Source organism: Citrus sinensis, chromosome 8 (genome assembly GCF_022201045.2).
Source record: "Citrus sinensis cultivar Valencia sweet orange chromosome 8, DVS_A1.0, whole genome shotgun sequence".
Lineage (NCBI taxonomy): Eukaryota > Viridiplantae > Streptophyta > Magnoliopsida > Sapindales > Rutaceae > Citrus > Citrus sinensis.
In genome coordinates this window covers 21,328,259-21,340,162 of record NC_068563.1, presented here as the reverse complement: position 1 = coordinate 21,340,162, position 11,904 = coordinate 21,328,259, and the positions used below count along the sequence as shown (strand labels likewise).

General features: G+C 33.4%; 1 long non-coding RNA gene across 1 annotated transcript; it reads left to right on the top strand.

Annotated features, from left to right (window-relative positions):
- The first annotated feature begins 7,130 nt into the window (after positions 1-7,130).
- On the top strand, positions 7,131-9,551 carry LOC127899164 (uncharacterized). Its single transcript, XR_008051101.1, has 4 exons — positions 7,131-7,283; positions 7,373-8,316; positions 8,664-8,707; positions 9,363-9,551. It is a non-coding gene; the product is annotated as an uncharacterized LOC127899164 (long non-coding RNA).
- Positions 9,552-11,904: the final 2,353 nt, after the last annotated feature.

Below are 11,904 nucleotides of genomic sequence, written 5' to 3'. Positions count from 1 at the left end.
GGGAATGAAACTAAATACCCATTTGCTGCATTGTATATGTGCCATTTGATTAAAGATCAAAAGAAAGTTAAATAAAACATGAGCTTCAAATAGTTATTTTTTTCATTTCCGCTTTTCCTCTGTACTGATTTGCATAATATAGACATATGAGACCAAGATCTGAGTCTAATTTTTTGGGAATAGGTTGAGCTTTCTAATAGATTGCTTAAATGTAGTTTGAGCTCATTTCATTGCTGCTGCTTATCAGGCTTTAGCTGTTTTAAACACATCATCTTTCCTGTAAAAGAAGTGCTATTGTCCTAGTGTGGGCTGTTTATTCATTTTTCCTATTTGATTGTGATTTTGAAGATCGTTTCCTCCTCGATCACCTTATGATTCTTAGCTATTTGTCAGTAACATTTGTAGTTTTAGTTGTTGGCTTCCTGCCTAACAAAAAAACATTGATCTATGTTTCCTACATATTTGTTGATCATGTGACAAAAGGATAGATTTAGCAGATTCTTCTGGTTTTAGTAATCTTGCACGACAAATATAATGACATACTCTAGTCATTGTTGGAAAACTTCCAACCGGTAGAGGAAATCCATAACAGAGTCCGCATCTTTGGAGCTCCAAAACTGTTTTTCCTTTTTAATGTAATTCGCCAAATTACTTTGGTCATCCGTTTTTTTTTTCCTTCCTTTCTCCATTTTAGATGTATTGTATCAATTATCCTTTGGCATGGCCTGGGACAGCAAAAAATGGTTTTATTCAAACACTTCATTATAATAAATTCATGCTGGATAACGTCCGAAGTCAATGCTTAGATGTCTGCCTCAACTTGATGTGAGAATACACACGGTGTGTGCAAGGTGTCAATACGACAAGGCTCACCAACTCCCATATGAGGAGTCAAAGTTCAGATCAAAAAAACTATTACAGTTGGTACATTATGACATGTTTGGGCATGTCAAGCAATCTTCTATTAGCGGCATGCGATACATGATCACATTTATCGATGACTTCTCCATATATGTTTGGGTCCTCTTTATAAAAAAAAAAATCTGATATTTTTTCAAAGTTTAAGGAATTCAAAAACATAGTCAAAGGAGAAGTAAGAAAGAAGCTTTACTACTTGTGAATAGACAGTGGATGAGAGTAAACATCACATGAGTTCTCCCAGTATCTTTGAGATTATAAGATATGCCATTAGTTCACTTGTGCCAATATACCACAATAGAATAGAGTAGCAGAATGAAAAAGCAGCATCTAAGGGAGATCTATCGGAATATGATACATGCGAAAAATGTACCAGGAAGTTTTTGGGCCAAAGCTATAAAGACGATAGCTCATGTGATCAACAAGCTTCCTTAACCAAAACTAGGGTTCGCATCACCTTATGAGAAGCTGTGGAATGTAAAGCCTTTACCTTTGTGTGCTATGTCTTAGTACCAAGCCATTTACGAAGCAAATTTGACAAGAAGTCGATCATTGTATCTTTGTCGAGTATGAATGTCGGAGGAAAGAATGGAGGTGTTGTGATCCTACTAGTGGACGGTGCTACACAAAACGAAATGTGGTGTTTGACGAAGCATCTTCATGATAGTCTTTAGAAAAAGAAGAGATACTAGATTCAAAAGAAATTGAAGACCAAATAAAGGAACGAATTATTGAAATTCACCCGAGTGAAGAAGAATTTGAAGATTTTGATAATCGAAGGGATGATAATATTGAGCATGATAAGGCGCAAAGTCCTTGAAAGACAAGTGTTCACCAGAGCTCTATTGTAGATGAAGAACCAAATAAAATAGAACCAAGAACTTCTAAATTTTAACTTAAAAGATCCAAAAGAATGAGAAAGGTAAATCTTAGGTACATTAATGTAGTAGTTGCAGAAGAAGAAAAAAGTAAAAGAACCCGAGACATTTGAATAAGTAGCAGAGAATTCTCATTGGATGAAGGCGATAAAGGAAGAAATCACCTTATTGAAGCATAATCAAACTTGGGATCTGGTCCGAAACTAAATGATATAAAATATCTTGCAAATGGGTGTGCAAGATTAAAAATTGCCCAGATGGTTCAGTTGAAAGACACAAAGTTCGGTTGGTAGCTTGAGGATTCTCACAACAATACGGGCTAGACTATGATAAAACATTTAGTCTGATGGTAAAGCTCACAACATCAAGAGTTCTACATGTACTCGCAGCCAGCAAAGAAAGGAAATTATGACAGATAGATGTAAAAAATGTCTTCCTACACAGAATTGGATCGAGAGATCTACATGAACTAACTAAGAGGGTTTGAGAATCAAGCTCATCCGAAGTATGTATGCAAGCTAAGAAATGCATTATACGGTTGTACCAAGGGCATAGTATGGTAAGATTGTCGAATTTCTAACTTAGAGTGGCAATAGCACATGTAGACTCTAGCTTGTTCGTCAAAGCTAGTGAAGGAAAGTTAACAACTATACTGGGGTACGGGGATGATTTGATTATTTCTGGTGACGCTGGAGAAGAGATTCGGCGAGCAAAGGGAGAACTAATCAGTTCATTTCTAGATGAAAAAACTTGGCTAGCTTAAGCACTTTTCTAGTATGGAGGTTGATCGAATAGAAGAGGGGATATTGTTTTGCCAACAAAAATATGCCAAAAACTTGTTGAAGAAGTTTGGAATGTTAGAATGCAAGCCAATCTCAACTATAATGGAAGTCAATGTAAAATTTTGCACACATGAAGGCAAATATTTACAAGATGAAACGATGTATCAACAATTCATAAAAAGTTTAATCTACTTAACGTTGACTCGATCAGACATTTCATATGCAATAGGTGTAATAAGCTTATACATGCAAAATCCAAAGAAGCTTTATTTGGAAATGGTTTGACAAATACTAAAATATGTGAAAAATACAATCAACTTTGGTATATTGTAAAAGAAAGTGAAAGTTACAAGAAGTGAAAGTTACAAGCTGACTTGCTATTATGATGCTGACTACGCCGGAGATCATGATACAAGAAGATCAACTACTGAATATGTTTTTAAAATTGGGTCTGGAACAGTTTCTTAGTGTAGTAAAAGACAACCAACTATATCATTATCACCACATAAGTGGAGTATAGAGTAGCAGTGATGACAGTTCAAGAAAGCACTTAGCTGACGCAGTTGATGAAGGAGCTACACCAACCAGTAGATTACGCAGTATCATTGTTTTGTGATAACCAATCGACTATCAGCTTAACGGAGAACTAAGCTTGTGGAGGTGCACTATCACTTCATCAGGGAAAAGGTCTTGTAAGATGAAGTTGAAATGTTATACATCAAGATGGATGATCAAGTTGCAGATTTGTTTACAAAAAGTCTTAGTATCGAAAAGTTTCAAGAGTTCCAGCAACAGCTAAATATGGATCAAAAGATGAAAGTTGGTGTTGGGTCATGATCTAATCCAATTATACTTAGCCAAGCCCAATTTCAAAGTTTAATCCATGGAAGTTTCAAGAATTGTGTAGAAAATGAGAGATGACTCTAATTTAAAAAATATCTAATAGAAATAAAAATATCTAAATCTAGAATGTTCTTGAATATTTGGTGATATTTGTAAAATGAGGTTATTAAATTTTTGTAATTTGATATTTGTGTGGTTTATATTAGTTTTAAGTTACTACAAATATCCTTAAAGCTCTTTGTTATAGGCATCAAGTAAAGAGTGAAGAATTAGTAGAGAGAAAGACGAGTGAAGATAAAGTCCTTCAGTTTAACAAATTCTTCTATTGTCCAAATAATTTTAATATTGAGCAATTTAGTCCTCTTCTGTTTTCAACATACAATGTAGTAATAATACACAAGTCACAGGTCTTATGAATATAAAACGAAGCACTTGCTAATTAATTCCACTAATACATCTTTGATTGGTCATTGGTAAAATCCCTTAGTGATATTAATATATAGGATAAGGCTATTAGAACCCATTAAAATACTCTTTCAACACATTCTCTCAATAAACCTCTCTTACATATGAAATTTTTACTTTATAAACCCACCTCATTGCGAATATACCTTTACTAAATTACTTTCAAATGTTTTATCCTTAGAAATACAGAATCACCTATTGGGAAAGTACGTTAAGGCTATGAAAGTATATTTGAATCATACACAACAATAAATTAAAATATCAATGGCTTACCCATCTCGCATGGTTTGTTTTCTTGATGATTGATTATATGACTTTTATTTTTAATTTATTGCCTAATCCTTGTCAAGATTCATAACATGTAATGAATTCAATCGAACACATTTTCTAATTAGTTTAATGGAACTCATTGCATGATTGCATCATAAATGTAAGAAAAGCCAAAAAAAATTCAGATTTTATTTTCTCTTTGCTCCTTAATTGATTTTAAAAATAAATATATCTCTAGTTGAGAAACATATTTGAGTTGAAAGGGGATTGAATCCAAGAGGTAGAAGTTTGCTAACCAACAATGTCACACATTAAAAGAAAATATAGCTATAAAAGTGTACTCGAAAGAGTATAGGTGAAAAGAAAATGAAACGAAATTAAAACATTGCTCTCTGCTACTCTTTTTGTAGAAAAAATCAATTTAAGTTAATTGGATTCATAGATAGATGTCGGAGAGGATAGGCTAATTTCATTAAGATATAATAGTAATTTAACTCGTGGACATTTCGTAATTATTTTTTTTATGGAAAAGTGGGTGTATAATGTACTATGGTGGGTTTAAATAGCCCAACCCTAATTTATATTCATTAAAGTAAAACACAATAATCAAATGCGTACTTGGAACTGAATAGAATTTGCATATAATACATGGGTTGTAATATGATATCCCTTTTACATGTTGGTCAAATTTATTTTTAATCTATAAATTCTTATCAAAACACAAGCAAGCAAAAACTCTTAAGCAAGATAATTCTGGTGGTACATCAAAAATCATTTCATGTGGGGATTTTCCATATAGTACATCACTTGGCAATAGGGATAGTAGGAAAACCCAACCCAAGTCGAGCCTACGTGTCCTGGGTTGAGCTTGGCATATGTGAGAAATGGGTTTCAAAGGTAATATATGTTTCAGTTCAGTTATACAAAGGTCCTAATATATATAAAATACAATCAATCTCACTTAAAAGTTTATTTATGCAATTTATGATATCCATTTAAATGTACCTATTTAGTTGTGTTGTTTATTAGAGTTACACCATATATAAATCTTATAATTGCAAGTTATTTATACAATTTGTGTTAGATAATCTATTAGATATCATATCTTACATGCTCATTGGTAATAAATTTTGAAACATTATTTTCAAAAAATTATGATATTCATTTAAATGTACATATTTAGTTGTGTTGTTTATTAGAATTAGACCATATATAAATCTTATAATTGCAAGTTATTTAAAAAATATGATTGAAAAGTGATTTTTAAATAAAAATATTATTCAAGTGCAATTGTTTCAAATTATAAGAGTGGTTATAAAAATTTTACAAAAATGACCACACTTTCTTAACCGTTTAAAACAATTATTAATTAAGCTATCTTTTACTTTAACACAAATATTGCATTAGAGTAATTAAATCTAATGGTATACATTTATTACATTGTTAGTGCTGTTAAAAGTTTACAGCATTATAGCAATCCATATATATTTGGAAGCAGCAGTGCACCGTCAACATAAGATAATGCCCGGTGTACATACATATGCATAGTCGTAGTATATAGGCTTAACCTTCACCAAGACATTCCAGTCCAGAGTTCAATAAGGATCCAGTCCATAGAATCCTGAGCAGTTGCTTCATCTAATTAGAGATACGCTCAAAACTTCAGACATAGTTGGCCTGAGAGTAGGTGACTGATCCACGCATCTCATTGCCAACTCCAAGATTATTTTGGCTTGCTTCATCACTACATGCTCATTTGGCATTTGCTTGTCGACCAATTCAGAAAGCCTTCCCTTTGAATGCAACACAATGGCCTGCACAGTGTACATTATTTATTTATTAATTAATCCATATATCCCATGCCATGCGACATCGTTAGCAAATTAAACAAGAGATCATCTAAAAGATAAAAAATACAGATACGGACCAAATACACTACGTTGGACAATGTGTTTTTTTGGTCTCTTAATTTATCCATTACTTTAACAAAATAAGGGATTCCTTATTGGAAAGTTTCTCTAACTCACACACACACACACACACACTCTCTCTCTCTCTATATATATATATACACACACCACAATCCTAATTTTATTAAAGTTTAGGAAAGCTATTAACACATATAGTTTAATAGTATAATGCCACTATTAAATCATATTGTTCAATAGCTTTTTCAGACTTTAACAAATTCAAGATCCTGGATTGGTACATTACACCATGAAATTGTATGGCTTAATGGTTTTCCTAGGCTTTAATAAGTTTAGGATCCTAGACCATATTAGTACTCTATATATATATATATATATATATGTATGCATATATGTATATGAATTGATTTTCCTTGTTAGATATATGGTTGATTTTCCTTGTTAGAAATATGGTATATAAATCTGCTTGCACGTTGCAAGCATGCATTACAGGCTGAATTGCCAGATCAGACTGTAGCTGTGAAGATGCTTTCTGCTCAATCAAAGCAAGTGATTGATCAAATAGGAACTGAAGTTTATGCCCTCACAACACTGAAACATGAAAATATTGTCGAATTTTTGGATGGCTACTCTAAAAAAGACCTCAACTTGCTCATCTACGAGTACATGGAAAAAGGATCACTTGAACGAGCCTTGTTTGGTAAACCAATTTATATATATTTTCATCATCATTTTATTTCTATTAATTTTTCAGTTTAGTGTCATCTTCTAATCGAGGAATCCTGAACTTTAAAGTCGGGATGAATTTACATTTTTGTAAGCTAACGTTTTCACTATTTTTTTTAAAAATTGTTTTCACTCAATTCCCGATTGGAAAATTAAGTATTAGCTTAGGTAACAGGTTAAAATTACTTTAAAAAAAAAATAATAATAATAATAATTAATAGTTAAATTTTTGCAGATGCCAATTCTTCCACGCGACTTGATTGGCAAACCAGAGTCGGTATCTGCCATGGAATAGCAAAGGGTCTAAAGTATCTACACGAAGATAATCTGAGTCGTAAAATCGTTCACAGAAATATTAAGCCTAGCAATATTCTGCTTGATGGGAATCTGAACGCTAAGGTGTCTGACTTGGGATTGGCAAAGCTTTATGACGAAGAAAATCCATACAAGTTTATCCAAGAAAAAGGGACAGTGTAAGTAGCAAATTAAATTGAGCAAGCACAAAATGCATGCCATCTTGCACAAGCAATATCATTAATTAATTAATTATGGTTGCATGCAGAGTTTACATGGCACCAGAGTACGCAATGCGGAAAGCAATAACAGAAAAAGTTGATGTTTTCAGTTTTGGAATTGTTCTGCTTGAAATAATTAGTGGGCAGACAAATGCCAAGTATGAAGCAAACCAGGAGACTGAATTTCTTTTGGATACGGTAAAAAGACAACAACTAGAGTCAGCTTTCAGTTCGAGAATCTCAAATTTTATAAAGCTCTACACAATACCCTTTTCATGGTTTACAGAATCCTTCACTTCAAAAATTCCAGGATTCCCAGATTGAAAATATCTCCTCTATATACATAAAATATGAATTGACAATACTGTGAACATATTTTTATAACATTGTAAAAATACACATACACCATTGTCAACTACTGTAATACCCCACACCCGATTTTTGACCCTGTTGACCACCCATATAAATTGAGAGAGAGAGAAAGGAAAGAGAGAAGAGAAGAGAGAGAGAGGAGAAACCGAACCGGATCCAAGCCGACCCGCGAGCGCGACCCGGACAGTTCTCCCATTTTCGGCCACCGTTCCGGGCAAGGTTGGTACCGATTTGAAGCTTGAGAGATGAGCAACGTATTCATGCCGTCCTTGCCGCCGGAAATCGATCGGAAAACCACCGATCGAAGCTTTGAAGTTCCGCGGAATCGCCGCCTCGATTCGCCGTGATTTGGCCGGTTTCCGGTGAAGCCATCACTTGGGTTTTGTTCCTTACCTTTCCCTCTGCCATTTCCGACTAACCACTGACGCTGGGGACGTCATTTTGCCGTTGATCGGCCATTGACGGTTTCACGACTTCGGGAGCTCGATCCGGAGCCATCACCGCGCGTGGGAGGTCACTACCGCCACCATTGGACTCAGCGTGGCTTGAACTTTCAGTTCTGAGCTTCCCGTCGCCGTCGGATGAATTCCGGTGACCGTTGACCGGCAAGGGTATTTCGGTAATTTCACAGTCTAAGGGCAATTTTGTAATTTCAGATTTTGTGGGTATTTTAGTAATTGCTGAAATTGAGGATAAAATTGGTAATTTATGATTTTGAGGTTAATTTGGTAATTTGGATATGAGAGTATTTTGGTAATATTGAATTCAAGGGCATTTTGGTAATTTTGATATTTGGGGGTAATTTCGTAATTTCAAGAATTATGAGTATTTTGATGATTCATGATTTAAATTAAGATTATTTGAGGTTAAGTATGGAATATGATTATATTGAGGAATTTGAGAATATTGGAGTTTATGATTATGGTTTAATTTTATTCTTATGAGAGCATTTTTATTTATTTTTAGGCTGATGATATCGATGTCCATTTGTTATTCGAGGATACCAGGAGGTAAGTAAACTAGATTTCTAAACGAATCACAATAAACAATATATATGTTTGACATGTTTGAAAAGTCTATTTTTATATATGTCCGGATATTGATTTATATGCTCTACCCATGTGTTTATGTGATATGTTGATATGATATGTTGTTATGGTGTTTATGGACATAGACATACGTATGTGTGAATATTTCATTGGCATGAGCACGAAAATGTATTATGTTTTCTATAAAATGAGAAAGTGGATTTTAGCCAAATGGAATTTGAAGAAAGAAAGATTGTTTTACAGTTTTAGCTTGGATGCTTGAATTTGTTACTGGTTTAGTGGAGGATACTCTAGATGTTTATATAGTTATGAGATAAGTGGGCGAATGACGCATTGGCGAGAAGCCCAAGAGTATGAAAGTTATGAAAGTTATGAAAGTTAAGAGAGTGTCCTACTAAGCGGTAATCGAATGAAAGTAGCTCAAGTAAGTGGTTTGAAAGAGAATGTGAAAGTTTGAGAAAGACAGAATGAGATTTCAATGATTTGTTTTACGATGTTTTCGAATACCATGGCCCGTCATTCATGTGCACTATATATAAGTATGTATGTATTTTGGTATATGCAAAACTGGTTTACTTATTGAGTTTCGTACTCATTATAGTTTATTGTGATTCAGTTTTTGTAAATCAGGATTGATTCGTGATGAGCGTCGAGAAGGACTTGAATGGAGGAATTAGATGGTTTGGCATGAATTTTAAATTCTTCCGCTGCAGTTTGCGTTTTATATTTGTATTTTCAAAGATATAATTTTTATGGAATGTAAAAAGATTATTATTATTATTTATTATTATTTGATTTGTAAGCATCTATCAGTAAGATTCGCCCTGTGGAGGTCGGGGCGGGTCGTTACAACTACTCCCAAATTTTATTTCAGGATTAGAAAACTTTTCACACACAGAGAGAGATAGGGCAACTAATGTTCAACCTTGTATACTGTCCCAAAACGCCCCCTGCCAATTGCATTCCTGGGGCTGAAATTTCGGGTAGCGACTTTCACTTGTTTAAGGGTATAAGACTTGCCTCGTAGGTTGACCGTTGTCACTGTGTATTTCATGAAGAAATGAGAAAGGAAACAGATCAATTATTTATATATATATATATATATATATATATATATATATATATATTTTTTTTTTTTCTTGATATCTTCTATAAGAGTTATTCTATAGCAATATAGCATAAAGTACTATATAGCATGTATAGCATAAAGTCGGCTTCTAATGTGGGATTATGCAGTCAATTAAAATACGAGATAAATTTTCAAAATGTTACAAACGGACTTCAAAAGTCCGTCCTGCACTCTACTAAACTTGCAGTATTGTAAAAATTCATCTCGCACTTTATTATAGCGCCAAATCCCTCACCTGATAACTTCTATATATATAGCACTATATAAATAGTGCTTATCATATCAGGCTTAAGATCTAGTACTAAAGTTTGAGATAGATTTACGATATCGTAAATTAGTTTAAAACATTGTAAAAATCGATTTACGAGGTCATAAATCCATCCTGGGATTTAATTTCGAATTGAAAATTTTTTCCAACATATGTAAATGATCCCCGTACGTACCACGCAATTCTCTGTCTCCTATCCATCCTAATCTCCACATGAGAGCCGGGAAAAGAATCAAAGATAGCACAGCCGCAAGGACAATTCCTACTATCCCTATTTTAGATAGTCGTCCTGATCGGTTGACTTCGAAATCTGAAAATTAAATAGTGATTGATAGCATGCAACGAAAGGCATATCGGGAGATGATAATTAACAAAGTTGAAGAGCTATCACGTATGCAATGATTGCAACTTTGTACCATACTTGGGAGTTACAGAAATAGCTGCCATGAGAGGTCCATGAAAATAAGCTGGGTTATATAAAGATCCTTTGCCAGCCCAAAATAAGCAATTTATTTTATATATAAAACTAGGAAATGTTAGATTAGATGGCAAAAGTAACAAAATCACTAAATTTTATTAATCTTCTTTCAGAAATGACTATTTCCGACGACAGATGTGCATTTCTAGAAGTATTCCAGAAATAACCCTTTTTAATATATCATAAAAATTGAGGTAATATATACAAAAATCTAATATATATACTAGTTTAGTAATTTACTTTACGACATTATGACAAGGTTAATAGATAATACAAGTTTAAAGGACGTCTGACCTCATATTACCAAACTAATACGAAATAAACGAAAAATAAACTTACAGGTAGCGTAACTGATTCCAATTGGCAATGTATCGTGGGATTGAACCAGTAATGCTGCAATTTCTCAATGTCCTGCAGAATTATTATGATTTATTTAATTTCCAAAAAAGATTTAATTAATTAAATAATTAATAAATTTAAAATGCAGATCAGGTACTAATTAATTAATAAAAACAGATAAATATATAATTAACGCATAAAATAATTATGTGCATGGAATTGGAATACACCGCTTACAGGTATAATACACTACTCAAATTAGCTGACTTTGGGAAAGAAAAGCCCTTCGTTTGTAGGTCACTGACAAACCTGGAATAAACAACGCAGCCAAGTTAATTGCAAAATTAGAAATTTGACTGTTTATAAAAAAAAAAATTCCAATCCGGGAGTCATGGACTTGATAAAGTCTATGACAAAATATCGTAAATCATGAAAAGGGTCATTTTTAATATTGTAAACAGAGTTCCACAAAGCTGACTCTCATTTATTTTAACAAAACTGTCAAACAAAGTGGCCATCTAGATGGTATAAAGTGGCCATCTAGATGGTCAGCAACAACTTTGTTTGAAGAAGAATTTGGCAGCATCAAATTTGGAATGAAGAAATAGAAGAAAAAAGAAGATGGAAGAAGAAGAAAGAGTGCCGCCCAAGAAAAAAATTTATTATTTTAATAGCCAATTTTGGCTATAAAAGGGGGAGTTCCCCATCGGTTTAGTGCATTCAATTTTGCAGTTTTATTTCTTATTCTTTAGAGAGAAAGTGAGAGTATTTTAAAAGTTTTTACAAACTCTTAAGTGATTAGTGATTTGAGAGTTCAGGTGTATTAGATTTTTGGATAGTGAGTTAAAATATCACAATACTTGTAATTTCTTTTTATTAGTAAAATGTTTTCCTTCTTTCTTCGTCCGTTGGCGTAAGCTAAAAGCCGAACCACGTAATTTTTT